Here is a 6,000-nt window from a genome sequence, read left to right as displayed (position 1 = left end):
CAACAGAGCAGATCTTTAGAGTTTGGGGGAAATTCCATTTTCTTCCAGGCCCCAGAGGCTCCCAGGCTCTGACGGCCCGGGCTGGAATCCAGAACATATACAGGAATGTCTCAGGGAGACTGGAACAGAGGTAGGAGGAGAGGACGCTGCCTCTTACAGCCCAGCTAGAGAGGAAGCCACCAGTAAATGTCCCCCTCTCGGCCTCAGGCCTGACTCCATTGGCCAAGTCAACCCCTTCCCTCTTGGATCCTACAGAGAAGAGGCCAAACCACTGGGGTGACCAACTCAACCGTTTGCCTGGGACCTCTCCAGTGTTAGCAACAAGAGCCCTGTGACCTGGCTAGCCTGGGTGAGCTAGGATGGCTAATCAGCCTCCATAAATCCAAGTCACGGCAAATGCCCACGGCGCCCTGGATGCAAGGGCTCAGGTATTCCTGTGGGCAGGGGTCCTCCAAGACTCATTGGCTAAGTTCCCACAATCTGGTGCAGCAGGTTTCACTGCCTGTGAGTGCATTTTTCCTCCATGTTCACCAGGATTTTCCATCATTCACAGTCAGGTCCAGTATGTGCGGCTAACTAATAGCTGTGGCTGTGGCCAGTGATCGGTAGAAACTGCTTTGGGTTTTTCTACCTGAAACGTCCTCATGCTCTGGGCAGTGGTCCCCATCTTTGGGGATACATTAGAATCCCCTGGGAGACTGGACTTCTGTGTTGTTCAAAGCTCCAAGGTCATTCTGGTGCACAGCTAGGGTTAAAGACTCACAGCTCTAGGACACAGAACACCAGGCACTCGATTTCCCCTTTATCTGAAACTGTTTTTCAGGAAAACTCCGCTCTGCTCAGGATCTCCAGCTTACCTTTCTGTAGCTGTGAACCGGCCTCCACTCAGGCATAAGTCCTGGTTAAAGCAATTTTCTTAAAACCAAAAAGATCAGCCCTAGATTACATTTTCTTTCTTTTTAAAAATTAATTTATTTCTGGCTGAGTTGCTGTACGCAGGATTGCCCTAGCTGCGGAAGGTGGGGGCTACTCTAGATGCGGTGCACAGGCTTCGCATTAAGGTGGGTTCTCTTGTTGCAGCTCGTGAAATACAACTAATTTATAAAAGTAGTCTCAGGCAGACTACTGAGGATGATAAACCCCTGGCCTCCAAAATGGCCATCGTGTTTGTTTGTTGTTAAGCAATTATTTGAGGTTTTGAATTCTTAGAACCATTACTTCCTGAGAGTCCAATTAAGAGAATGCGCTTATGTGCTAGGAATATACAAGCTGTCTAGTTTTAGATAATCAATGCACACTCTACTGAAAGTTCCCCTAAGCCTGTTACAATTCCTTTAGTTGGCTTTCCCTCTCAGTTCAGTTCAGTTCAGTCACTCAGTCGTGTCCGACTCTTTGCGACCCCATGGCCTGCAACATGCCAGGCTCCCCTGTCTATCACCAATTCCCAGCATTGCTCAAACTCATGTCCATCGACTCTGTGATGCCATCCAACCATCTCATCCTCTGTTGTCCCCTTCTCTCCTGCCTTCAATCTTTCCCAGCATCAGGGTCTTTTCCAAGGAGTCAGTTCTTTGCATCAGGTGGTCAAAGTACTGGAGTTTCAGTTTCAACATCAGTCCTTCCAATGAATATTCAGGTATGACTTCCTTTAGGATTGACTGATTTGATCTCCTTGCAGTCCAAGGGACCCTCAAGAGTCTTTTCCAACACCATAGTTCAAAAGCATCAATTCTTTGGCACTCAGCTTTCTTTATGGTCCAACTCTCACATCCATACATGATTACTGGAAAAACCGTAGCTTTGACTACATGGACCTTTGTTGGCAAAGTAATGTCTCTGCTTTTTAATAAGCTGTCTAGGCTGGTCATCACTTTTCTTCCAAGAAGCAAGTGTCTTTTAATTTTATGTCTGTAGTCATCATCTGCAGTGATTTTAGAGCCCAGGAAAATAAAATCTGTCACTGTTTCCATTGTTTCCCCATCTATTTGCCATGAAGTGATGGGACCAGATGCCATGATCTTAGTATTTTGAATGTTGAGTTTTAAGCCAGCATTTTCAGTCTCCTCTTTCACTTTCATCAAGAGGCTCTTTAGTTCTTCTTCACTTTCTGCAATAAGGGTGGTGTCATCTGCATATCTGAGGTTATTGATATTTCTCCCAGCAATCTTGATTCCAGCTTGTTCTTCATCTAACCCAGCATTTCGCGTGATGTACTCTGCATATAAATTAAATAAGCAGGGTGACAATATACAGCCTTGACGTACTCCTCTAGCATTTGCTTAATCCAGCACCATTTTGACTCCTAATCAATTTATCAAAATAGACCATTAATGGTATCACAGACTAGTTTTGAAATAGGAGAGAAGAGGGTAGGACATAACATTTGAAAGAATGAGATAGCCTTAGGACACAACATAAACTGATTAGAATCAAATGGGTCCAAGATGGCAGACAAGCCCACTTGACTAGCCCTGGATCTTCAGTATATGCTCACTGTAACACAGCAGCGAGCTACGGGACACACCCACAGGTACTGTGACAGCTCCAAGGCCGACTGTCAAAGATCAAAAAAGCGCGTGGGGCCCCAATTCCTGGTAATCTCTGTTGCTGCTAAGGCTAAGTCACTTCAGTCGTGTCTGACTCTGTGCGACCCCATAGATGGCAGCCCACCAGGCTCCCCCGTCCCTGGGATTCTCCAGGCAAGAACGCTGGAGTGGGTTGCCATTTCCTTCTCCAATGCATGAAAGTGAAAGTGAAGTCGCTTAGTCGTGTCCGACTCTTAGTGACCCCATGGACCGCAGCCTACTAGGCTCCTCCATCCATGGGATTTTCCAGGCAAGAGTACTGGAGTGGGGTGCCATTGCCCTCTCTGGGTAATCTCTGCCCTTTCCCCAAAATAGTTGGAATAATTTTTGCACTCATTAGCCTATGAAATTACCCAGCCCATAAGAACTAACCACACCACATTTCGAGGCCACTCTGATCTTCTGACATGGCCCACATTGTTTGGAGCGTGTTCCTTGCTAAATACATCCACTTCTTGCCGATCACTTTGTCTCTCACTAGATTCTTTCTGTGATGAGACATCAAGAACCTGAGCTTTGGACTACCCATGTGGTACAGTGGACGGGAATCTGCCTGCCAATGCAGAGGACATGAGTCCAGTCCCCGGTCTGGGATGATTCTACATGCCACAGAGCAACTCACGCTCAGGAGCCACAGCTACTGAAGCCCAGCTCACAGACCGCCACTACTGTGAGCGGCCACTGCTGAAGCCCAGAGCCTGTGCTCCACCACCAAGAAAGTCCACTGCCACAGAAGCCTGCACACGGCATCAAAGAGTAGCCTGCTCAGCGCAACTAGAGAATGCTCCACACGGCACTGGGTACCCTGCACAAGCAAAACGGAAGAAGAACCTGAGTTTCATTAGGTCTTCAAACCAGGTGTATGATCTTAACTGGAAAACTATGGCTTTTGGCCAGGTTCAAGTCCCAGCCACATGCGTAAGAGTCCCAAGCTGGGTTTTGGCTGGGTTTGAGTCCCGGCACATGGGTTTAAGTCCCAATATGAGGTGAACGGTTTCCATTTCACTGCCTTAAAAATCTTCTGGAAACCACTCATCTTGTTACTGTCTCCATATAGTTTGCCTGATCCAGAATGTCATACCAGGGACATATCCAGAATGTCCTTGGTAGCTCAGCTGGTAAAGAATCTGCCTGCAATGCAGGAGACCCTGGTTCGATTCCTGGGGCAGGAAGATCTGTTGAAGAATGGATAGGCTACCCATTCCAGTATTCTTGGACTTCTCTGGTGGCTCAGCTGGTAAAGAATCCGCCTGCAATGTGGGAGACCTGAGTTCGGTCCCTGGCTTGGGAAGATCCCATGGAGAAGGGAATGGCTAACAACTCCAGTATTCTGGCCTAGAGAATTCCATGGACTGTGTAGTCCATAGGGTCTCAAAGAGTCAGATATGACTGAGTGACGTTCACTTTCAGAATGTCATACAGTTGGAATCATACAGTATTTAGCCTTTTCAGATTAACTTCTTGCATTTAATAATGTACATTTACATTTCCTCCATGCCTTGACTGACAGCTCATTTCTTTTTTGTACTGAATACTATTCCATAGTCTGGATGCACCAACATTTATTTACCTGTTTACCTACTGAAGGACGTCTTGACCATTTCCAAGTTGTGGCAATTATGAATAAAGTTGCCATAAATATCTGCGTCCAGGTTTTTGTGTGGACACCGATTTTCAACCCCTTTGGGTAAATACCAATGAGCATGATTGCTGAATTGTGTATTGAGTACGTCACTTCTGTAAGAAACTGTCAAACTGATTTCTAAAATAGCTGTTCCATTTTTGTATTCCCATCAACAATGACTGAGAGTTCCTGGAGGGTGTTGTCAAAGTTTTAGATTTTGGCCTTTCTGATCGATGTAAACCAGTATCTCGCTGCTTTAATTTGCATTTCCTTGATGACAGATCACGTGGAGCATCTTTTCATATACTTATTTGCCATCTATATGTCTTCTTTGATAAAGTTCTTGTTCAGGTCTTTGGTCCATTTTTTAATTTGGGTTGTTTGTTTTCTTATTGTTGAGTTTTATGAGTTCTTTGTATACTTTGAAAAATAGTCTTTCATCAGGTACATGTATTTTCTCACATCCTGTGGCTTGTCTCCTTATTCTCTTGATCCTAATCCATTTTTAGGATTAGAAGATAGAGTGGGAAAAAAACAGGAGACAGGGTGGTGCTGGATTACCGAAGTGGTGGACTAGGACTAAGCTTACGGCCCCCGTAGAAAACAGCATCAAAAACATCAGAAACGAAATGTTCTGAAAGAATCTGTTATTGAAAAAGACATAAGAAATGTCCACCTCTGGCTCCCACCCACCTCCTCTTAGTCATGCAGTGGTGTCTGACTCTTTGCAGCCCCATTGACTGTAGCCCACCAGGCTCCTCTGTCCATGGAGTTTTCCAGGCAAGAGTACTGGAGTGGGGTGCCATTTCCTACTGCAGGGGATTGAACCCACATCCCATGTGTCTCCTGCACTGGCAAGCAAATTTGTTACCACCCACACCACCTGGGACAGCAAGTCAAAGACTTCAGAGGAAAGGATCAGTAAACCCTGAAATCAGGTCAATAGAAACAATACTAGGTAAAGAAGAGGAAAAAATGAGACTTACAAAGAGTAACAAAGCCTCAGTAACCTATGGGACAATATCAAGCAAGCTAACATGTATTTAACTGGAGAGAGGAAATGAGGCCAAAAACTGGAAGAAACAGAAACTGAAAAAATTGCCGAAATTTGGGGAAAAAAAAAACAAGTTACAAATCCAAGAAGCCTAACAAGAGAGTCAATGCTTACATAGGTTGATAAGGAGCCCAGGGCCCTGGAGGAGGAGAAAGTGATCTTGGGCCCTCAAGGAGAAAAGGGATAAACTTTTTTTCTACATTCCTTGTCTTAGTTACATAAGACTTTTTTTTTTAAAGCTCTGAGTTATTAGTTGCAACAATCTATTTCTTCTAAGACTAACTTTCTTTAAGCCCAGAGCTAATGATTATACAACAAAACAATTCATCTTGTGCAAGGGCATGTTTTTCCTTAAATTCTGTACTAATGATTATAAAACAACAATTTTATCTTGCTCAAGGACATATTTCTCCTTCTTAACAAGAACCTTCTAACTAATCCTATTATCTTAAAATGTATGTTGTGGGAGTGGGTCTGGCAAGACCTTTCTTTTGTTAGTAACCAACTGAAAAAAGTATATAAGGTCTTGATAAAGACTAGTGAGTGGGGCACTCTCTGCCCCTTTCTGAATTCTATGGCAGAAGCTTTCTCTCTTTTTCACTGTAATAAAACTTTTTCCGAAGTTCTGAGTGCCTGAAGCTGTGTCTCTGGTCCCAAAGCTAAATTCTCTACTTCAGAGATGACGAATCTGACATCATTCACCAGAAGCTATAAATAGCAAACCCCAAGCAAGATAT

Source organism: Bos indicus, chromosome 19 (genome assembly GCF_029378745.1).
Source record: "Bos indicus isolate NIAB-ARS_2022 breed Sahiwal x Tharparkar chromosome 19, NIAB-ARS_B.indTharparkar_mat_pri_1.0, whole genome shotgun sequence".
Classification (NCBI taxonomy): domain Eukaryota; kingdom Metazoa; phylum Chordata; class Mammalia; order Artiodactyla; family Bovidae; genus Bos; species Bos indicus.
This window is presented reverse-complemented; position numbering follows the sequence as displayed.